The sequence below is a fragment of the Choloepus didactylus genome, chromosome 2 (genome assembly GCF_015220235.1).
Source record: "Choloepus didactylus isolate mChoDid1 chromosome 2, mChoDid1.pri, whole genome shotgun sequence".
NCBI classification, from domain to species: domain Eukaryota; kingdom Metazoa; phylum Chordata; class Mammalia; order Pilosa; family Megalonychidae; genus Choloepus; species Choloepus didactylus.
Genome location: NC_051308.1, coordinates 180,256,068 through 180,279,677, shown reverse-complemented (window position 1 = coordinate 180,279,677; position 23,610 = coordinate 180,256,068). Strand labels below are relative to the sequence as shown.

The following is a 23,610-nucleotide window of genomic DNA, read 5'->3' as shown; positions in this document are numbered from 1 at the left end:
AGAACATGGTTTTTTGGAATACATACGTCCAAACCACCATAGCCCCCTTCCTGGTTAGATTGCATTTAGGGTCAGCCTTTAAGGATGGGTAGGATTTGAACATTTCAGAAAAGATAGGAAAGAGTATTTTTCAAAGGAAGAAAAATGATATTGATAAAGAGATGGAGAAATGATCCATCACCATTCTTCCAAAATGATGGAGGAATGATAAAGAGATGGAAGAAAAAGCATTGGGGTCCTTACCCAGGTCTTAGTAAATTATCTCTGGTTGAAAGTAATAACAGGCTTTTTTAAAATAGCTTAATTAAAACCAAAGTGGGGGTGGGGAGACAAACAAAGGAAGGGAGTTGCTATAAAATCACAGGATAATTTTTGTATCCCAGGGGTGGGGAGTGGAGCCCAGCATAGTATGGGTCTGGAACTCAGAACTGGAGACTTCTTAGCATCTACTTTTGCTCTCTCTCATTTCTCCCTCCCATACATTTGCTTCATCCTTCATTCTCTCTCTGCAGACTAGCTTTCTTGTCTTCTCTGTGCACATGGTTGCCCCAAAGTTCTTGAGTTTACATGTCACTAGTTCTATCAAGTAGCCCTCGCTGATCACCTATCTCTGAATTCCAAATTCTGAATTCCAGGAGGAGAGAATCAAATTGGCTTATTGGTTAATGTGTACCTCTCGTCCACTAGCTGTGCTAGAATGAGCATGGCGAGGGGCTTGTCTTTTCATGTCAGCATGGCTGGCAGGGTCCTTCTCTATGGACTGGAAAGTCAAAGATGTAAAAGGAATAGAAATGTCCCTCAAGTTGCTCCTTTACCAGCAGTGGAGACAGGCATCCATGTAGCTATAATATAACCATCTATACTGTAGATAATATGGACAAGAAGTAACTGTGTTGTCGAAGGCTTCTCTGAAGAGGGACACTAGAACTGGCTCTAAAGAGTAGGCAAGATTTCCTCAGGTGGAGAAGGGGGTCGGGGAGGACATTCCAAACAGGAGCTGACTAAAAGCATGGAAATATGTGGAATGTTTGAGTAATGGTGAACATTTGACTACCTACTACCATCTGCCAGTAACTGCATTCATTCATTTAGACAGCACATATTTATTGAGGGCCAACTAGAAGGGGAGTATTATTATGGATAAAGAAACAAGTTTATTTAGTCAAATTTTCTTCCCCAAGGGAATGGGAATATGTACCCCATATCTAAATGTTCCAAAGTCTTTTTTTTTTTCTGTATAGTTTCATTCATTTATGCTTTTTTTACTTGATGCTACAAGGTGAAAAATGACTTAGAACAAGGTTGTTGGCTTGCTTCCTTTTTTTTCCTTCCTTAATAAAGAGCTTTTGAAATCATGCATTGCCCTTATTTCCTAAGATAAGAATAGTCATGTATTTTTGTAGCTATAAAATGATCTATTTGTGTTTGTATGTTTGTTTTAGGGAGATTGTTTGGACAGATGATTTCTAAGATCGTTCTGACTCTAACATTTTAGCATCTAGAGATGTGTTTTCTCTTTCATCCCAGTAATGCTGGCAACCAGTTAGAGTTAATCTATTGTAGCATTATTTATAATAGTAAAAATTCTAAACCAGCCTAAAATGTCCCCAAATAGGGAGTTGATTCAGAAAGTTATGATATACTTATATGGTATTACTAAATAGCCACAAAAAATAATTGGTCAAAAAATTTTTAGTATAATAGGAAAATTTTCAAAATATAAAATTAGTGAAAAAATCAAGAGACAAACTATATGCATTGAATTAAACTTGTCTATACTTCTAAACACAAACATACACATACAGACATGCACACACACACACAGGAAAATTACTATAATCTAAAACTGAAGGAATTAGATTAAAATATTGCAAAAGGATACGTGGGTAGTTATTTTTGTATGTTTTGCTAAATTTTCAACAATGAATGTATTTTTCCTGACAAAAATTCAATACAGCTATGTTCTTTTATTCTAAAGCTACTTTTTTAATTGAAATTTTTATTGAAGAATTGTAAGTTCACATGTAGTTGTAAGAAATGATACAGAAGGGATCCCTTCTACACTTTGCCCAGTTTCCCCTAATGATAACATTTTGCAAGATTATATGATAATATCATGACCAGGATATTGACATTGACACAATCCACTAACCTTATTCAGATTTCCCAAGTGTTGCTTAGTCTTGTGTGTGTGTGTGTTAAATTCTATACAATTTATCACCTTTGTAGGTTTGTAAATCCATCACTGCAGTCAGGATAACTGAAGTTCCAACACTGTAAGGATCCCTCGCCTTGCCCTTTTATAACCACACCTGCCTCCCTCCTGTCTTAACTGTATTCTTAAAAAAATAGACTTCTCCTGAAAATGTCTAGGACATTAACTTTTTCTTGCTTTTTCATCTAAAGCCACAATTATAGAACCTTGGGGCTGGAAAGTACTTAGTGGTCTTAGCGATTGCTCTGAATGTGAGAATTTTAGGGGGAAAGTGGGAGAAATTTTATGAATCTTTGCCCTCCTCCAAATACATCATCAGCTTGATCTGCTTACCCTTCACAACCAGATACTTTTGCCTTGGAATTGCAGGTCTTGAGGTAGACATAATTTCCTCTAGAAACCCTTATCTAAACCTCTATGTCTGAGTAGGTATTTCTCCTGTGTGCTCTGAATCATACTCGGTATTTTCCTCATGGCACTTTTTTCATTTTATAATTGCTCTTTGATGCTCAGTAAATATTGGATGAGTAGCTGGAGGTCTGGATGAGAGTCTTTCCCCAGTTTCTTCTATGTCTCCATCTGCTGCTCTCCTACCATTTGACTGGCCTGTGGTCCTGCCCCCACTTTTCCCCACAGAATTTATGTGGCAAGCCCGTCTATTTTGGCTATGCAGCTGCTTGCGCAGTTCACAAATTCCAGCACTTTAACTGCTGATGCTTCTACCAGGATGACTAACTCTCGTCATCTAAGCTCCTTACATTTTCCCCTTTTCTCTTTGAATTTCTCAAGTTAATATGATGAAGTTGACTGTACACAGCTATGAGCCTAGCATTGTGCTATGTTCTTGACATGCATTATCTTGTTTTAATATAGTATCCTTCAAGGTATATTTTACTATACGTATTCTTTAAAATAAGGAAGCTGAAGCTCAAAAAGGTGAGTAACTTGTTTCAGGATCATGTAGCCAAGTATAAAACCTGGACTCAAATCCAGGACTGTCTACCACAGAGTCCACTTTCCTGAACAGTCTATAAGAAGAGCAGAGTTTCTAGTGATCTGTTTTAACTCCATGGTGCTCTCAAGACTGAACACTTCCTCTAGGGACCTGTATCCAGGACTAGCCCCTTATTGAACCCTTCCAGTTTGATAGCACTAAATTTGGAAGATAGCCTTTCTATTGTTGGACATTGTTATAGAAAGTTCCCTTTGATGTTCAGTAGAAATCTGCCCTTCACTGTCTCTCATTGCACCATCTGGATGGGTCCTAATTCTGTCTGTTGTTTCACATAAATTCCTCTAAATCTATAGTAAATAGATCCCTTATGGTACAGTTAAAAGTGATATTAATGATTCTCTGTCTTTATCTATTTATTTCACAGATGAGGAAACTAGATTGCAAAGAGAGGAGACCTGTACAACTGACCACCCTTGAGTTACTTGAAGCTTAATCTTGTGGCTCAGGTTGACTTTTCTCTTTTTAATGTTTCCAGTCTTCCCTCTTGTGTTTTCTTGACTTCTCATTGTCCTAGTCATTCTCCTTATGTTCATTTTCTGCTGCCAGTGTCCCTCTTGTTTTTGGAGCTGGCCTTAGTATTACAGATTTGGGTTGACCTCCTGGAGTCCCAGAGAAGCTGTTAATTTTGCAAATAATTATGAGAATCTACTATGTGTCAGGGACATGTTATAACCCTCCAACAATTCTGCCTTCCACTTTCCCTTTTCCATATTGTCTATAATATCTATGGACCTATAGTTTGGCTGCATGTAACAAAGGTCAACATAACTATAGCTTGAACAGATGGAAGCTTATTTATTGCTCATATAGAAGTCTGATCTGAAATGGTAGCTCTACTCTATGAAGTTATCAAGGTCCCAGGCTGCTTCTATCTATCTTGTTACCTCACTATTCTGAGGGAATTGTTCTTTCTCATTGTACAAGATGACTCAACAACGCATTGGTTTTCAAGTCTGTTCCCTTTAAGGGACAGTCTGGAAATAACACTCTCCCACTCATATCCCATTGGTCAGAACTTAACCACATGACCACACTTAGGTGAAGAGAAGCCTGGGAAATGTAGCCTTTTATTCTGAGAGCCTACCCAACTAGTTAAAAATTCTATTCCTAAGGAAAAGGAAGCAGAGAATGAATATTGGGTAACAAATAGGAGTCTCTTCTGTTCAGTGCCAGGAGAACAGACACTACATTTGTACTCGTTAGCTGCTGGCTTCTCAAGCTTATTACTTTCCATGTCTAGAAAAGATGGCAAAGCAAGGTGTTCTAGTTTCCTAGGCTGCTTAAACCAAAATACCATTAAATGGTTCTGCTTAAGCAAAGGGAATTTATTTGCTTACAGTTTTGAGGCCAAGAAAATGACCAAATCAAGGCATCATCAAGGTGATGCTTTCTTCCTGAAAACTAGCTGCTGGTGATCCTTTGCTCCTCTGCCACATGGCAAGGCACATGGAGGTGTCTGCTGGTGTCTTCTGTCTCTTCCAGGTTTGATTGATTGAAGCTTCTTGCTTCCGTGCCACCCCCCCCCCACCCCCCAGTCACACTCACTCTCTCACTCTGGCTCTGTCTCCCCCTCTGTATTCATTTGGTTTATAAAGGGTGCCAGTAATAGGATTAAGTCCCAACTGAATGACATGGTTCCACCTTAACTGAAGTAGTCTCATCAAAAGATCCTACTTACAATGGGTTTTACACCCAGGATGGATTAGATTTAATAACATGTTTTTCTGGGGTACATACAGCTTCAAACACACAGGACCTCCCAGTGGGGTCCAGAAAAATTATTGGGATTTCATGAAAGACTGAAATTCAGAATCTTTGATGAGGAGGTCACAGTAGTAAAAGTATATAGGGCTTAATGTTTATTTGCTGGACATGTGGTAAATGCTTTACATATGTTATCTCATTTAATTGTGTGAGAAATCTTAGGAGGCAGGTACTATTGTTAATCCTCAATTTACAGATCAGGTTTTCCAGAGAGATGAAGTAGCTTCCCCGAGGTCACACTGAGTACGTGGTGACACTGCCACCCAGTTAGTCTTAGGGCACTGATGGTCTGAAGTCATTGCCATCTCCACTTTGATGCCAGACAAATTGGAGTTTCTCATTAACACTTCATAAATTCCTCTCTCATGTTCCTCATAATAATCAGACACTTCTAATTATAACCTGAACAGGAAGTGTTGTTTTAAATAGGTTATGAGGCCCAAGCTGAAGGACTGGGCCTTTCATCCTGTGTGTGCTGAGCATGAGTGTAAGTCAGAAAAAATACTTGGTGACCAAATTCACAATGCCTGTTGACCCTCATTCCATCTTGCCATCAGCCGTACTCCTTGGGATATTTTCTTTTGCATGTGGAAACCAAGGCACAGAGATATCATAGGACTTATATGGCAAAGTTGGAATTTGACTCCACATTGATCTGATTCCAAAGTTGGAGATTTTTAAAAAAACTTTTTGTTTCAAAATAATGTCAAACTTGCAGAATAGGTGTGAATGTAATACAAATCCCAAATAGAGAGCTCCAGTATACCCCTTCCCCCCAGATACTCAGATCCACCAAGAGGCAAGAAATAAACTAATATCATATTTGAATGCTGTATATTTTAGAGTTTGTTACCAAAGGGCAGACAGAATCTCATTGTCAGGAGTGCTCCTATACCCCATGAATCAATGGCTATTTTGGGAGAAGCCTCAATGATGGTAAGGCTAAATGCCTTCATGCTTGTTAAATTCTGCTTTATTTAGGTATCTTTGAAAGAGTGATCAGCAACTTCCTCGATGACATGCTATTCTCCTTTGCTTCTTTAAACTCACCTTTGGAAGTGGTTAAATTGACTGTGCTCCTTTCAGAATTTTTCTGAGGTATCCCAGGGGCTTTGAACATAAAAAATCAGTGATATTTTTCATATTAATAGTGCTTTATGAAAATATTTAGATTGTCCTTTCCTTTTAAAAGCCATTTAAGCACTTAAATTGTTGGAAATTAGTTGGTTACATTACAGTTCCAAACCTGGGATTTACAGTAAATTAGAGGTTACTCAGAGGGTGTTCTGTTGGCTGAGGGGTTGAGATGCTCTGAAAACAATGGTAGGTTCTTTTTTTACAGTGCCTAGAACCTCACAGATGTGCATCAACTGGCAACAGTCCATCAGTCACTAGAGTTGTACATTGTTCTAGTTGGGGGCATTTCGGTTCTTAATCTAATGTTAATTCGACTGTTCATGTTAAGGATTCTACCATACCAAGAGATTCTTAACAAAACAAAACAAAACAAAACCAAAAAATGAAAGTCCAATAATTAATTGTGAGGATTTATTAATAGTTCATTCTGGAGTTATTTGTTAATTGTCCAGGATCAGCAGAGATTCTTTTGATGTGTTTCCAGTAACAATAAAAATAACCCTTGGTGAAATAAACAGACTCTTAGGTAGAGAATTGAAGTTCTGGAAGAACTTATCTTCTAATCGTATTGTTCTTTGACATTGAACTTCAATAAAAACCATCAATGCCTTATTTTACAGCTGAGGAGACCCAGGCTCAAAAGATTTAAGTAACTTACCCAAGGTCACAATGTAGCTGGCAGGTGACAGAATGAGGACTTCAGTGCAGGTTTTTAGACTCTACCAGGTCCTTTTCATGTTTTTGTATTACTATTCATAACTCTGGAAAAGCATAGTAACTTTAAAATCTTAAAAGGCATCAATGCCACCTTTAGGATAATGGCTTAGGATTTTTCCCTCCATGGGTATTGATTTAAAAATTTTAAGGAAATAGCTGCAAGTTCTGTACCATCCTAACCCTATTAATGTTTTCACAGTGTTCCCGGATACATAGTTACTCATGATTATTTGATTTTTTCCCACAGGCTTCAGGCTTTAATAGTGCTTTGTGTTTGATTATATTATGTTGAAGGCAGAGTCTGGAGAATCGTTATTATTAAGGATATCAAAGTTGTCTGTGTGCCCTTTTTTTATAAGAAGCATAGGTATGAATAAAAATAAATAAAACTATTTCCCAAAGTTACCAGGACTTCAGCCACGGCATTATAAGTTCTACTGAAGGTATATTTTGAATCTCTTGGACTAGGCAATTGATGAAAAGGTGGCAATTTTGTTGTTAGATTGTTCTGAGTAAGTCAAGGGACTGTGTAATAAGACAGCTTCCACCAAATTGGGTTGCAACAGACCAAAGAACAACTCAGACAAGTCCAGCTTGGTGAGTAGATGGAGCATTTATTGGGGGCTTACATGGGGTCCTTGTCCTCAGCGGTGGGAGGAGAGACAGCAATTTTTTACTGCGATGGGCTGCACTGGCCAGAGGATAGGGCAGTGTTTTATAAGAATTGAACAAAGGGAGGTGGGGTTGGGGCATTGGCTCAGTGTTGTTGGCTGTGTGTACATTCGAATTAAGGGTTACAAGGTGGCCTATCAAGCTTCTACAGTACTTTCTGTTTTCCTCCTGGGCATAGCTTCTGATGATGGTGCTGTTTATCTTACTGGGCACAGCTTCTGCAACTCTGCTGTTTTCCTCAAGCTAAGATGAACTGCTTTACTGATAGGGGAACATGTCTTATCTAGGGCCCACAGGAAAGGGAAGAGTTGGAGGATAATGCAAAAGTTTATGAATGTTACAATCCGCCTTGTCCCACAACTCTTACACTCTTTCTGCCACCTGTTTTGCATAAGTCCCTGAGCATGGGAATGGGAGGGTACTGGCTTACGGCTGGAGATATTGAGAAATATGGTCACGACTACAATACAAATAGCAACAAGATAGACGAATAATCAGTTCTGTAAGGACACCAGCAAGAAGGGTATAACTCCAATGTAATGGTAAATGAGTGAGCCAGGAAGAAAAAGAGTCAATAAATCTTAATTTTTGAATAGTAATCATGGAAGTTTGCACTTGAGCTAAAGTATCATTAATATTGGCATGTTTATCTGGTATATATGAGCAGCAAGTGGTGCCAGTCATGGCACAGGTGCTGCCTTGGGCAGCAGTAAGCATATCTAAAGCCATGTGATTTGGCAAAACTACTTTTTTCATTTGTTTAGTTTCTTCATTTAAAAGACTTATACTATATTTGCTATCTTTAAGAGCATGAGCAATGAAATTGCTAAAGCTATTACTTGTTTTAGGGCATTTAAGTCTCTTGCACTACGGAGAAAAATACTAAGGCTATTTCTACTATGCTAGGGGGTGTTTTATTGTTAGGCCTTAATGATTTTGTAAGGTGGGAAGATTTGGGGGTGCACTGGGCAAAACTTTATGAATGCTTTCTGACAAGAAAAGGATATCCTAAGGTGCGTCCGCCTGTCCCAATTGTAAGGGAGGTGTGGCCAAAAGTGTGTTTCACATAACCAGCCAGCACCTGGGGGAAGCAAGTATGCTCTGGGTTGTTTAGAGCTGTTTTGTTTTCCTGTCCATTCGTTCTGACATTCTGTGATGTTTCATTCACATTCCAATGTGGATAGCCACCCTATGTGTCAGTGCACAGTTAAATCAGAAGCATTATGTTTTTCAATACATAAAAGAGTTCTGGTGCTTAGGATGATACTCAGCAGTTATTTAGGTCCAGCCATCCCAAGCAGGTGTCATACCAGTGGTCAGACTTGTTTAGATGTTCTCTGACAAGAGAAATAACATGTTAAACAGAGAGAGAATAGTTACAGAGAGTATTAGAATTAGGTAGTTGCCACCTTGGGGGACATGGATGATTAACAATTATTATCTAATTACTCTAGTTAACTAAAGACAGTGGAAGAATAGTTCATGGGAGGCCAGAGTTATTTGAAGCTGGTACATATCTGCATACCTAACAGCCAGTCTGGTTGTGGAATGCCACTATGGCTGCAGCTCAATCAAGGAGGACATCAGATGAACTTGGATGAAACAGGAAAAAAAGCCTAGGAGTGCAGACGCAAATGTTTAGTGGGTATCCAAATGGGAAGATCCTGTCCTGTGATTAAAATTATTGTAGAACTTTCTCCCATAGGGCCTAGAATATTTGCTGCTAATGGGCGGGTGTTAGGCTTAAATACCATACATGCTGTCCCTCCATAGGAGCAGGCTTTAGTGCCAGTTGCGTCCTTTTAGATTCTAACGACATTACTCTGGCAGTTATAGCTCCAGGAGGTATATTCTTCGTACAGTAGCAGTGCAGCATCGTTGGTCCCCTGGAAAACAGAACAGTGGGCTTGAGCACTTGATTCGCCCATTGCATAGCACCCTCAGGTGCTATGAAACAGAGCCCATGGGGAGGAGAGTTCATTGTAACTTCAGTGAAATTAAGCCATTTCCAGCTTGCAGAGCTGTAGGTGTCTTCAGTAACAGGGTATTCTCATCTACTTTTGGAGCATGCCCATGTGATGTGGCTGATACCTTTATAGTTTTAGGGACCACAGAAACGGGTTTAGCCAATAACTCAAATGGGGAGATACCTTGCATAGCACTGGGAGCCTGGTTTAAACATGTAAGCGCTTTAGTTAAAAACAGAGGTCCAATTTCTTCTTTACATTTTTATAAGGGTTATGTTAGTTAACAGGTAGAAAATTATTTATATGCTTGCCTTTCTTCCCTTAAACAGTATCTTTTTGTTGAAGCTGAAGCTCTGACCTGTAGCTGACTGCAAGCACTTTAGAGACACATCAGAGTAAAACAGTGTAACTGACAAGGAAATTTGGTTGTTGCTGTCACATATAATTTCTTTAAAATGATTAAAACTGTAACTAGCAGCACTATATTGTTATCTACTATTATGCAAATCAGTGACTAACAGAAGGTTAGAAAATGTCTTTTAATTTCTATAATATTTTTTAAACATTTCTTATGTACCTTATACCAAATGAATGTAACTGTTTTTAGTACTTCATTTTTTACAAGGTAAAAAAATAAAATCTCTGTGATTCCCCATGGGCCTCCTGGAAAATCTCAAAGATAGTTTGAAATAAAAGACATTCCTTAGCGTTTAACCTTGCGTTGACTGTTAATGTTAACCAGGAAAAGGATCACTATGAAACAATATTTGATTTCTTATTTAATTAAAGTTAAGGAAATGATTTAATTCTTTTAAAAGTGAGAAGACTTGATTTTTTTTTTAAACACCTAAGCACATGATAAAGTCAACATAAAGTACTAGAAGTTATTCTGATAAAAGATAGACTTTCTGCCTTTTACACTGATTATTTAAAAAAAGCTTTTATAAATTATTACTGAAAATAGACCAATAATCCAAGAAACTTTGTTCTAAATTTTAGTTTTGCACCAGTATATTATTTAATACTAAGGCTTTAGAAAAAGGAAGTGGAAGAGGCCTATCAGGCAAAGTCATGGAGGGCAGGGGAACTTCAGGGAACCCTGGAGGCAAGAGAGCTGTCTCACACCCATCAGCCATTGACCAAGTGGGCCCCAGGCTCTCCTGGCTCTCTTTGTATGTGGGGCAAATAAAGAAGCCCAAGTAAAAAAGAAAAAAAAAAAGAAGAAGAAGAAGAAAAAAGAAATACTAAGGCTTTAAAAAATTTTATAGGTAACATTAAATTTTACCCAGCTTTGACCACAAGATATATGTTTCCTTTTTTGCAAACTTTCTGTAACTTTTTCTGTCTGTTTAGGTTTTGTCTTACATTTTCTTCTTTCTTATTCTGTAACAGTCAGTCATTTAGGACAAAATTATTCTCTTTTTCTTTTAATAAAAATACATCTTTTATATCTTACATACTTAGAAGATTCTGGAAACTGTTCAAGCAAACATCTTACAACATACGATTACCATCAAAATCAAACTTGTCAGAATAATGCTAAATACTTAAAACACTTTCATCAATGCATTTTTTGAAACTGTAATGTATAATCTTTTAATAAGGATTAATGGCACATATGGGTGTTACACTATCCCTTAAAAAAGTCGCAATGATTTAATCCATGAAGGTATTTTGTCTTTGCAGTTTTGTTAAATCCTTTAGGGGCACATTAGCTTTATGTATATGCCCATTGTAATAGGCACTGAATGAGGGCGAAGCCGGAAACAAGCTCCACGATCTTGTGTAACAGTTATTAAATCAGAGTATTTGAAAGGGATTCCTAATGCTTTTGCTATTTGCCACTCCTTGTCTGCTCCTCTATGCCCACTCTTTTGATGTAATCATAAGGCAGCCTCTTTAGTAGGTATGGGACGTATTAAGTGGATACGGGCTAAAGCATCTGCTTCTTAGTTACGAGGAGGAGGAGTTTTTCCCGATTCAGTTAATTCCCTGGCAGAGTATTCCCTCACAACCATAGTTTTATTTTGCTCTGGTCTGACAATTTGCACTTTTGCTCATTCTTTAATTGCATTGGTTATTTCTTGATTTCCTCCCAGGGATTTCAAGGTTTTGGATCCCAATCCTTTTTGAACTAAGATAGCTCTAACCTTTGCCTGGGTCTTTTTTCGACCTCCTAATTTAAAAAATTGGCAGGCCATCATCTGTCATATCTAGCTGTTCCAACAACCTTGTCACCAAAGCAGGGTGGAAGTCTGCATATCTTTTTCTAGCTGTATCTCCCTTCAATTTGTGGATTTCTCTTTCTCTAGACAGTCTGCTGTGGCTGACCATACTGCACATAAAAACGGCCAGCTGACTGCAGCCGCAGTACATCTGCTATCTTTACTAAATTTCATAATCTTTTTTTCTTGTAACGTGCGCTGTACTCCCTCAGGTATTTTCAGGATGTCTGGTACTTGCACAGAGATCTGCAGCAGTCAAGCAATCGGGTGACCCCTTCCCCATATAAGAGAAGAAGGCCACCCCGGGATTACCCCCACAGATTCCCCACCCCAACTCACGCTTTGGTCTGTCGTATCCTTCCGACTACACCAGTTGTTCTAAGTGGGGCAAGGGGCTGTGTAATAAGACAGCCTCCCACCAAATTACAAGGTGTACAACAGACCAAAGAGCAACTCGGACAAGTCCAGCTTGGTGAGTAAGCTGGAGCATATGTTGGGGGCTTACATGGGGTCCTCGTCCTCAGTGATGGGAGGAGAGACAGCAGTTTTTTTCTATGATGGTCTGCACTCACCAGAGGACAGAGCAATATTTTATAAAATTTGAATAAAGGGAGGTGGGATTGAGGCATTGGTGCAGTGTGGTTGGGTTGTGTGTGCATTCAAATTAAGGACTACAAGTTGGCCTATCAAGCTTCTGTGGTACTTTCTGTTTTCCTCCTGAGCATAACTTCTGATGATGGTGCTATTTATCTTACTGGGCCTAGCTTCTGACAACACTGCTGTTTTCCTCGAGCTAAGATGAACTATGTTACTGATAGGAGAATGTCTATTTTCTAGGGCAAGAGGGAAAGGGAAGGGTTGGGGGATCACACAAAAGTTTATGTATGTTACATAGGTTAATTGAACTATTTCTGCTTTGGGAGAGGGTGATAGCAAAACTATATAAAAAGAAAAAGAAAATCCCCAAATGAGATTGTACTTGCAAACTGCCATTTGAAAACTGCCAATGTAAGATGTAACCATGTTTGACTCAAGAACTAGAAGAACATAGAGAGCTAGAGAACCCTTAAACCAGACTGCCTCTGGCAAGATGGTAAAAGAATGTAAGGCCTTTTTGACTGGCTTTTCTTGGGGTAAAGCTCAACAATACAGCATTGTTGCTGGAGAGGGGAGAAGGCAAAACTTATGATTGAAACTTAAGATTGAAAACTTACGTCCATACAAAAACCTGCACACAAGTGTAAATAGCAGCTTTATTCATAATCGCTAAAAACTGGAATCAAGCAAAATCTTCTTCTGCAGGTGAACGAATAAACTGTGGTATGTGCATACAATGGAGTATTATTCAGTGATAAAAAGAAACAAGCTGTTAAGTCTTGAAAAGACATGGAGGAACCTTAAATGCATAAGTAAAAGACGCCAGTCTGAAAAAGCTTCATAATGTATATTTCCAACTATATAACCTTCCAGAAAAGGCAAAACTATAGAGACAGCAAAAAAGATCAGTAGTTTTCAGGGGTTCAGGGTGGGGCTGGGGGGTGGGGAGTGTCATAGGGAGAGGGGTGAATAGATGGAGCACAGAGCACTTTTAGGTCAGTGACACTGTTATGTAAGATACTGTAATGGTGTACATGAAATTTTGCATTTGTCAAAACCCTTAGAACTGTACAACACAAAGAGTGAACCCTAATGTAAACTGTGGACTTTAATTAATAATAATGTATCAATACTGGTTCATCAGTTGTTAACAACTGTACCATACTCATGCAAGCTGTTAATAATGGGAGAAACTAAGTGTGGGGCTGGTATATGGGAATTCTCTGTACTTTTTCTGTAAACCTAAAACTGTTATAAAATATAAAGTCTGTTAATAAAAGGAGATTGGAGCTGTTGTTTTAAATAGCCCTCCTGGTAAGGAAACATTTAAGCAGAGACCTGTAGGAAATGAGGGAGCAAACTGTGCCAGTTTGAATATATTGTGTCCCCCAAACGCCATTATCTTTGATGTAATCTTGTGTGGGCAGACGTTATCAGTGTTGATTAGATTGTAATTCTTTGAGTGTTTCTTTGGAATGTGCCCCACCCAGCTGTGGGTGATGACTCTGATTGGATAATTTCCATGGAAATGTTGCTCTGCCCATTCGGGGTGGGTCTAAATTGAGTCACTGGAACCATATAAATGAGCTGATGAACACAAGGAACTCAATGCAGCTGTGAGTGATGTTTTGAAGAGGAGCTATGGCCAAGAGGGACACTTTGAAGAATGCACTGGAACTGAGAGAGGAGCTTCAGCTTACAGAGACGTTTTGGAGACGGCCTTTGAAAGCAGACTTTTGCTCTGGAGAAGCTAAGAGAGGACAAACGCCCCAAGAGCAACTGAGAGTGACATTTTGGAGAGAAGCTGAAGCCTAGGGAGGAATGTCCTGGGAGAAAGCCATTTTGAAACCAGAACTTTGGAGTAGATGCCAGCTATGTGCCTTCCCAGCTGACAGAGGTTTTCCGGACACCATTGGCCATCCTCCAGTGAAGGTACCCGATTGCTGTTGTCTTACCTTGGACACTTTATGGCCTTAAGACTGTAACTGTGTAACCAAATAAACCCCCTTTTGTAAAAGCTGATCCGTCTCTGGTGTTTTGCATTTTGGCAGCATTAGCAAACTAGAACACGAGCCATGTGGATATTTGAGGGAAGAGTGGAATAATAAGTGCAAAGGCACTGAGGCAGGTGTATGTTTAGTGCATTAGAGGAAGCCAGTGTGTGCATAGCAGTGAGATGGGGAGAGAGGTAGGAGAGGTCAGAGGGATATACAGGGACGAACTCCTATAGAGCCTTGTAGGCCACAGTAAGAAATTTGAGTTTTACTCTGAGGTGGGAAGCCATTGGAAGATTTTAAGCAGGAGAGTAACACAATTCACCTTATTTCCTGAAAGAACACTCTTGTTGCTATTAGTAAGACTGTAGAGAGGCCAAGGTGGAGGCTGAGGGACCAGTTACTGCAATAAGCCAAGTGAGAAATAATGGTGGCTTACACTAGGTTGGTAGCTCCATAGGGAGTGAGAAAAGGTGGATTGTATCTATATTTGTGTATATAAATATATATTAGTCTATGACATAATATATAAAGATTGTTTGCTAATGCTGCCGTTACGCAAAATGCCAGAAGTGGATTGGCTTTTATAAAGGGGGTTTATTTGGTTACAAAGTATAGTCTGAAGGCCATAAAAGTGTCCAAATTAAGGCTTCAACGTGAGTATACCGTCACTGAAGAAAGGCCATTGGAGTCCGGAAAACCTCTGTTAGTTGGGAAGGCACATGGCTGCTGTCTGCTTGCTCCCAGGTTGCATTTCAAAATTGTGTTCTCTAAAATGTCAGTTTCTTCTTTCAAAGGCTGTCTTCGGAATATCTCTCTAAGCTGCAGCACTGAGCTCCTTCTGTCTGAGCTCCTATAAGGCTCAGGTAAACTAACAAGACCCAGGCTCAAAGGGCAGGATTATATTTCCTCCATAGAAATAATCTAATCAAAGGTATTACCCACAGTTGGGTGGGTCACATCTCCATGGGAACAGCCTAATCCAAAGATTCCAACCTAATCAGTACTAATACGTCAGCCCCACAAGATTGCATTAAAGAACATGGTGTTTTGGGGGACATAATACATCCAAACTGGCACAAAGATATATAACATTTTTATTTCAAATACATATAAAAGTAACAAGGGCAAACAATAAAAATAGAGTGTAGAACCCCATGTCCCCATACGAAGCTTCAACAGTTATCAACTAATGATCAATTTCATTTCTTCTATATCTGAACTCTGCCCCTTTGGATTATTGTGAAGCAAATTCCAGCTATAATATCATTTCATCCTTAAATATTTCAGTATGTCTGTAAAATATAAGGGCTTTCTTTTAAAACATCATCACAGTATCTTCATCTCATCTAAAATATTAATAGTAATGCTTTAATATAATCAAATATCCAGTCTGTTCACATTTCCTCTATTAAGTGGAAGTCTTTTTTTTTCCTTTTTAAAGTTTGTCTGAATTAGGATCCAAACAGTGTTCATGCATTGAAGGTGGTTGACAAGTCCCTTAACCCTCAAAATCTTTTAACATTTCCCTTCCTTTTTGTCCCCTTGCAATCTCTTTGTTGAAAAAACACCAGGTCATTCAAACTGCAGATTTTCCAAAAGTCTGCATTCCAATAACGGGATTTAACCTTTTCCTACATCTCCTGTATTCCCTATAAACTGGTAGTTAGATCTAGAGTCTTGAACAGATTTAGATTGAGATTAGATTTTTTTGCAAGACTGTCTTGTGTCATAGGTTGTGTTGTGTATTTCCACTGGAAGTACATAATGCATGGTTGTTTCTGTTTTTGTGATGTTGGCAACCATTGGTGGTTATTGCCTGGTTCCATTATTTTATTAGGGATTGCAAAATAGTGAATTCTGTCATTCCTTCCTGATTTGTTAGCTGGAATACTTCTCGGAAGTGAAATCCCCCCTCATCAGATATTTGGTTATCCTGAAGTATAGTTCATATAGCAAAAGCAGGAAAAGGGCTTGATTCTTTTATTTATCTGTTTTAAAAAAATAATGTTTTCCTAGCCTCTCCAGCAGTGGCCAATGAACTCTCTCTTTATTTTGTTATTATGAACTCATGGATTTATGTTTTACTCTGCTGCAGTTAATATTCTTACTAATGCTCAAATGGATCCATCTTTGGCAATTGGGAGCCTCCAATTGGCTCATGAGTCCTGCTTTTTTTTTTCATTGTAATAACATATATATAACATGAAATTTACCATTTTAGCCATTTTAAGTATATAATTCACTGGCATTAATTACATTCACAGTGTTTTGCAACCATCACCATCCACCATCAATAACCAAAACCTTTTCATCATCCCAAACAGAAACCCTGTACTTATTAAGCAATAACTCCCTATTCCCACTTCTCTTCATCCCTGGTAACCTCTAATCTATTCTGTCTCTATGTATTTGCCTTTTCTATATATTTCATATAAGTAGAACCATAACAATATTTGCCCTTCTGTGTCTGGCTCATTTCACTCAGCATAATGTTTTCAAGGTTCATTCACATTGTCACATGAGTCAGAGCTTCATTCCTTTTTATGACTGAGTAATATTCCATTGTATGGATATATCACATTTTGTTTATCCATTCATCTTTGATGGTGCTTAGGTTGTTTTCGCTTTTTGGCTGCTGTGAATACTACTGCTATGAACACTGGTGTACAAGTAACTATTTGAGTCCCTGCTTTCAATTCTTTGGGGTAGATACACTGGAAGTGGAATAGCTATGTTTAACTTTTGAAGGATCTGCCAATGTTTTCCTGATCCTTTGGACACAACCCCAGTAGACTTTGAGTCTTTCCTTGCTTTCTGGTAAGATATTCTAAACTCATCTTGCGCATTTCCTGCCCCAATCTTAGACTCAAGCCACTCCTTCAAAGGGCCCTAATTGTTTTTAGAGGGAAGTGATGTTTCAAGACCAGCATCTTGGTGTGAGGGACGCTCCCTTCTACTGGGTTGGCAATGTGTCTAGGCCTTTCTGGTGGATTGATTTAGGAAACATATTTTTAAAAATGGATTCATACTGATGGACTTCCAACTCAAAATCAGGAACTTGGGGGTTTTAGTTTTACTTAACCTTAACAATCTATTACATGTGTATCTCTTACATCTGTATCTTTTTCCAAATGCCCCAAATGCCGATTCTCTATCACATCAATATAATTACTTATTTGTTTTGTCCCATAATATGTAGTTGCAGAATAACAATACCTATTTTTACCCCAAAATAGTTTAAGATTTTTTTTTTTTTTTTGGTCTAGGTATTGTTCACTTTAAGACAATTACTTTGTGTCTAAAAGTCACTAGATAGTTTCTCTATGTGGTTATGTCAACAATGTGATACATTCATTTGCTTCATTTTGCTTTCAATGTTTAGGGGTTTCTTTTAGATTTATTTTTATAATTATGTACAATAATTACATAGTTCCAAAGTCAAATCTATAAGACAAGTTGTATTCAAAGAAATACAGCTTCTGTCCTTGTCACCTGTGCCCTGTTCCCTCCCCCATATCTTGGATTTATCTTTTCACTTTGTGAATTTGAGCATATATCTGTATTTTTTCTTGTCACCTCCTCCACCTTTATTAGATAAATGGGAGCTCTACACAGGTTTTGGACTCTGGATAAAATTAGAAGGTAGCACAGACAGTATTTTCTGGAAGATTGGATGTGAGGTATGAGGATGGGGTCAAGGTTGATACCCAGGAATACAGCCTGAGCAAGTGATGGTGTGGAACTACCACTTCCGCCTTTTCTGCCCTGAGTGCTCTTTCCCAATCTGTCCATGTGGGCCAGGTTGACCTCACTCATCCTTGCCAACTCTGTTTAGCTTTCCTTGCTGTCAGCTACTCTCCTTAATGCTCCCATGAAACTCGGTGCATAACATTGTCCCTCCCACATGGTATTACATATGTCTTGTTTGTGTTTGACCAGGTCAGTGGACTGTGATCAGCTTGAGGGCAGGGATCATGCTTCTTATTCTGTTTTCCCACCACCTAGCACAGAGCCTTGCACAAAGTAGGAGCTCAATAAATACATGGGCAAATAAATACGGCAGGTTCAACACTAGGTTCTTTTACAGTTTTCATTGCTGATCCTTAGAATAATCCCACCAGGTAGATGTTGTTATTCACTTTTTACAGATGAAGAAACTAAGTCACAGAAAGTTTAAGCAGCTCATCTAGAGAAATAGCTAGCATATGCTGAGTTGGAGCTTGGACCCAGGTCTGTCTGATACCAAAGCCACACAGCCCCAACTGTTCTCTAGGTTTATTCATTTAAGTTATGGCTATGTGAGGCTGTCCAGGTTCTGCCTTTATTAACTCTGTGATCTCAGCCAGTAAGCCTCCATACCTGTTTCCACATCTACAAAATACAAATAGTAAGAGTACCTCCCTCATAGGGTTGTGGTAAAACATTTAGAATGGTGCCTGGCACATAGTAGGCACTCAATTGTTAGCTAATTTTGGTTGTTATTTGTTATTAGAAGTAATACTAAAATATTCCTACTAGCACTGTATACATTGCACTGTGTTATGCAGTCTGTATGCAGTCTTGTCTACCTATCCCTGATGCCTTCTAGGAGCTTACAATTAGTTAAAAAGGCAAGATGCATATGTTAAAAGGTTGCAAAAACCAGCAACCAAGGAGTGGTCAGTTGGCAGGCAGTCATTTGAGATTAATGCCAAGTAAGGACAAGTAAGGACAGAAGGAGCTTGCTGCTGGCCAACCTGTTATATAATGGCCCTCACCAAGGCTTCTGGGACAGAAGTAGATTTTAGAAGTCAGGATGGAGATTTGAAAGCTTTTGTTCCATTGATGCCACTAAGAGTGGCAGTTAAAATTTCACCTCCCATGTCCTGGTTTGATGGGGCTCCTACCAATACTTTGTCTTGTAGCAAGTTTCATAAATCACATTTTTAATATTCAAATTTTATAGAGTTTGTGTATTGTGGCACCATGAAGAGTTAGTAGGACTTTAGGGAGCAGCTAATTCTGCCTCCTCATTTTACAGATGAAGAATTTGCCCAGAGAGGGAAAGCCATTTGCTTAAGGGCACACTGATATTTGGAAGTTGAACTTGGTGGGTTATCCTTGCGGGTCAGATAATGCAAATTCCCAAATGCCTGGACTCAAACATGTAAGAGCACTGGGAGAAGGGATGATGACCCCACTCATGTGCTGTCCCCATCGTACTTGGGGAATTCATTTTTCCACTCACATCAGAGGCACAGCACCAGATAGTGCTGAAGGAAGGTGGAGACGCCCCCAGGATGTAGCCATTTCTGCTGCCTGATTTGTGTTGTGCAAGGTCTTCTCTGGCTCTTTTAGAAGTACAGCTATCCGTGCACTGTTGGTTATCGTGCCTAGACCTCTACTTTTCTCTCTTGCACAGGGAAAATGAATAATGTGATAGTGAAAAGGCATGAATACAGAGCCAGACAGACCCAGTTCATCTAACTCCTGCTGTTTGTTAGATATATGGCCTTAATCCAATTATTTAACTTGACTGAGCCTCAATTTTGTCCTCCACAAAGTAGGCATGATAATATCTACTTCAGCATGTTGTTGTAAGGATGAATTGAGATGAGATAACATCTCTGAATCACTTGGGCAGATAGAAAACATTCAATAAATGGTAGCACCTTTCTCTATTTCTCTCCCTCTCTCCCCATCTCCCTGTCTCTCTTTCCTCCTCTCTCCTTCTACCCTCCTCTCTTTCATTTAGGATTGCCAATCCTTGGTGAGATAGGATGGTGTAATGCCATGTTCTTATGGTTCCCTGTCTATTAGAAGTTCCTAAAGGTTGTGTAAAAATGCAAACTTTGGGCTCTACCCTCAGAGATTCTGATTCAGAAAAAATCTGGATATCTGCATTTTTAAACAGATGTCTTGGGTGATTTTGATGCACTGGCCTGTGGCCCACACTGTAGTCAGACCTGTTTAATCCTTGTAACCCTTTGTTCCACCTTGCTAGACCTCTTAGCTTGAGCAGGTTGTGCAACTTCTCTGAGCCTCATTTCAGCATCTGTAGAATGGAATCAACTCTGCCTTTCTTCCAGGGTTCTTGTAAGGGTGAAATGAACCGGTGTGTGTAAAGCATCTCGGTTGGGCCTGGCACATAGTGGGAGCCCAGTGAAGATCAGGTTGTTCCCCAGGCTGCCATGTTTGCTTGTGCAATTGTCCAGTACACAGACAGGTTTGTTTGAAGGGGAAAGTGGGGACTGAGATCAGACACACTGAAGGTCTGTGTGGCCCTTTTCCAGACTGCACAAAAGGTCTGTGTCAGCTGTAGCCTCATTTCCTCCTTTTAAAGAAGGAAACCAAACCTTTATTTAAAATGCAACCTCTGACCCACTTTTGCAGAGGACACGTTGTTCATGATGGAAGGATACCTGCTTTCAACATCATCTGTCACCCCTCTTTATGGAGACCCTTTTTGTGGTTGTCAGTGCCTTTCTTTGAAATCTCGGCACTGTGAGCTCCAATCATGTTATCTGGGATCTACAACGCACCAAGGGAGACCAGATGTCACTAATGAATTATCAGCTCTCAGCATATGTGCAGTTTGGTTCTTTTGGCTCTTGTTCTTTTCCCCTCTCTCCCCTCTCCTGTGCACTGCTGTCACCCCTGGAATGCTTGTGCAGGTGGCTGGTAAATGAGAGAATCAAAGTTTGAGCAACAGTGATCCTAGAGACTGTGTGTGCTTGTGGAATGCATGGGAATGGGCAGCAGGAAAAGGCTAATTTAGGAAAGAGCATCTTTAGCCACCACCACTATCCCTTTGTGAGACTGCCATATCTGCATGAGGGAACACGAACGTGGCTGAGCCTTGGTTTCTCTCTCCTGCCTATTAAAGTCTCAGAAGTAGTTTTCATTAATTTGTGCCTTCCCAGCAACTGACATTTAGTGGTTTTTCCCTCCTGGGTGTCTGATCTTAAACATATCCTTAGATCATATAGTGTTGACATCAGACCAGGGACTGGCTTTTCTGTTCTCCAGCAGTGCCTTGTGGTTTGGCTGTTTCCCTTTATGTTTTAAGCTTTTAACAAATACATTGGAGGCAGCAAAGTGCAGTGAGAAGAATTCAGGCTTTGGGGTAAGACAGACCTGGAGTTGATTTGGATTTGTGTCTTGGGTCCTTGATTTGCTCATTTGTGAAATGGAGATAAGAAAGCTTACCTGGTAACATAATTGTGAGGATTAAATGAGATAATGGATATAAAGCTCTTGGCCCTAGTTTCCAGCACTCAGAAGGTGGTTAATAAATGATAGCTACTCCTATTATTACCATGCAGCTCTCCTTCTATGCAGTTGCAGTTGGTTTAAGGTAAAATGGAGCTTTTGGTTTCTTCACAGATTCAATTCACACCTGAAATTCAATGACGTTTTTTGGACTTTTTACCCTGATAGGCATTGTGCTGAGTGCTTGGTACAAATATTTATTAAGCATTGTCTCTGTTTTCACCAAGCTCTTCTTTTGCACATTCTCAGTTAATTTTATTTTGTTGCAACTTCCAATAAAAACATCAACACTGCCTCCCAGTAATTCTAAAGCATTTTAACTACTCCCTTGAGAGTTAACTTGACCTTTACACCTTCTGGGGTCTGAGGACCACTCACCTTCCCAGCTCACCTCCTACCGTTTTCTGATACATCTTCTACATCCTACTAATTCCCTGAGGAAACTCCTCACTCTGGTATATTCTATAGTCAACGCTGTGGACAGATTACTTTACCATCTCAGAGTCCCCCTCCTTCCTTCTCTGTTTAGTGAAGACTGTAATATTCCTCTCAGTCTTTTGATGAGGATTTATGCATGTAAATCTTTGTCCCAAGAGCAGACAGACCCACACAGACCCACACAGACGTATTGCAGGAAATAGAAGAAACGAACCAGAATCTGCATCTGCCAAATGCCAAGCCCAGATGGAGGCTGCCTTGAACTCAGGAAGGCCATGATGTATCCAGTGATTTTTCTGTGCTTTCTGTTTTACCATTCCTGCAGCCAGTTAGGAAACAGCATGCAGAAAAGAAGGCACACAGCTTTTCCCTGTTCCCTATTCCTCTCCAGGCTTCTTATAATAATAGATTATGGCAAAAATGAGATGATGATAATGGCTACTTTTTATTGAGCACTTCTTATACACACACACACACACACACATATATGTATATATACAAATGTGTCCACACATACATACTATTCCAGTTTGCTAATGCTGCCGTTATGCAAAATACCAGAAATGTATTGGCTTTTTTTTTTTTTTTTTTTTTTTTTTTTAAATCATCATTTTATTGAGATATATTCACATACCACGCAGTCATACAAAACAAATTGTACTTTCGATTGTTTACAGTACCATTACATAGTTGTACATTCATCACCTAAATCAATCCCTGACACCTTCATTAGCACACACACAAAAATAACAAGAATAATAATTAGAGTGAAAAAGAGCAATTGAAGTAAAAAAGAACACTGGGTACCTTTGTCTGTTTGTTTCCTTCCCCTACTTTTCTACACATCCATCCATAAACTAGACAAAGTGGTGTTTGGTCCTTATGGCTTTCCCAATCCCATTGTCACCCCTCATAAGCTACATTTTTATACAACTGTCTTCGAGATTCATGGGTTCTGGGTTGTAGTTTGATAGTTTCAGGTATCCACCACCAGCTACCCCAATTCTTTAGAACCTAAAAAGGGTTGTCTAAAGTGTGCATAAGAGTGCCCACCAGAGTGACCTCTCGGCTCCTTTTGGAATCTCTCTGCCACTGAAGCTTATTTCATTTCCTTTCACATCCCCCTTTTGGTCAAGAAGATGTTCTCCGTCCCACGGTGCCAGGTCTACATTCCTCCCTGGGAGTCATATTCCACGTTGCCAGGGAGATTCACTTCCCTGGGTGTCTGATCCCACGTAGGGGGGAGGGCAGTGATTTCAACTTTCAAGTTGGCTTAGCCAGAGAGAGAGGGCCACATCTGAGCAACAAAGAGGCATTCAGGAGGAGACTCTTAGGCACAAATACAGGGAGGCCTAGCCTCTCCTTTGCAGCAACCGTCTTCCCAAGGGTAAAACTTATGGTAGAGGGCTCAACCCATCAAACCACCAGTCCCCTATGTCTGTGGTCATGTTAGCAACCATGGAGGTGGGGTAGGCGAATACCCCTGCATTCTCCACAGGCTCCTCAAGGGGGCACTACATCTTTTTTTTTTTTTTTTTCCCCTTGTTTGTCTTTTTTCTTTTTTTTTTTTTTTTTTTTTTTTTAACTTTCCCTTCTTTTTTCAAATCACCTGTAT

At 39.5% G+C, this 23,610-nt stretch overlaps 1 protein-coding gene across 11 annotated transcripts in view; it reads left to right on the top strand.

The window, feature by feature from the left end:
- DNAJC6 (DnaJ heat shock protein family (Hsp40) member C6) overlaps window positions 1-23,610 on the top strand; it is a 171,993-nt gene that overhangs the window by 63,844 nt on the left and 84,539 nt on the right. Inside the window, exon 1 of one of the 11 annotated variants that reach the window (XM_037827005.1) lies at window positions 3,595-3,676. The exons of 9 other annotated variants lie outside the window; for them this stretch is intronic. The gene's annotated coding sequence lies outside the window, so the exon portion shown is untranslated. Of the gene's footprint in view, window positions 1-3,594; window positions 3,677-23,610 lie in introns of those variants that run through there. One more of the 11 variants, XM_037827003.1, reaches the window with a different exon arrangement.